Source organism: Fulmarus glacialis, unplaced genomic scaffold (genome assembly GCF_000690835.1).
Source record: "Fulmarus glacialis isolate BGI_N327 unplaced genomic scaffold, ASM69083v1 scaffold34382, whole genome shotgun sequence".
NCBI lineage: Eukaryota > Metazoa > Chordata > Aves > Procellariiformes > Procellariidae > Fulmarus > Fulmarus glacialis.
Window position 1 is genome coordinate 6,684 of NW_009196499.1, and position 382 is coordinate 7,065.

Genomic DNA, 382 nt, shown 5'->3' on the forward strand with positions numbered 1-382 from the left:
CCCCCCAAGAGCGCCTCCCCCCCTCCCGCCCTCCCTGCCTGCTGGCCTGCCAGTCCTCTCTGGCAGCAAAGCCCTTCTCGGCTGGGGAAATGCAAAAGCTATGCATACCTTAGTTTCTCCTTCCATCTAATAGTGTAGTAGCATCCTCCTGGGGCTGCTGCATCAGTGTTGGAAGGTGTTTGGGAGAGACCAGGGACAGAAATGTGCTGTTGGCTTTTATTTTGCCTTTTCTGGGTGCAAAACCTGCTTTTGTGTTTTCACCCATCCTGATCCCCTCCTCGTTTTGCACACAAACCAGCTGGTGGAACTGGGCCACGGTCAGGCTGAGGCTGCTGCAGGGAAACCCGAGAGCGTCCGGGCACTCGAGAGCCACTCCTGGGCT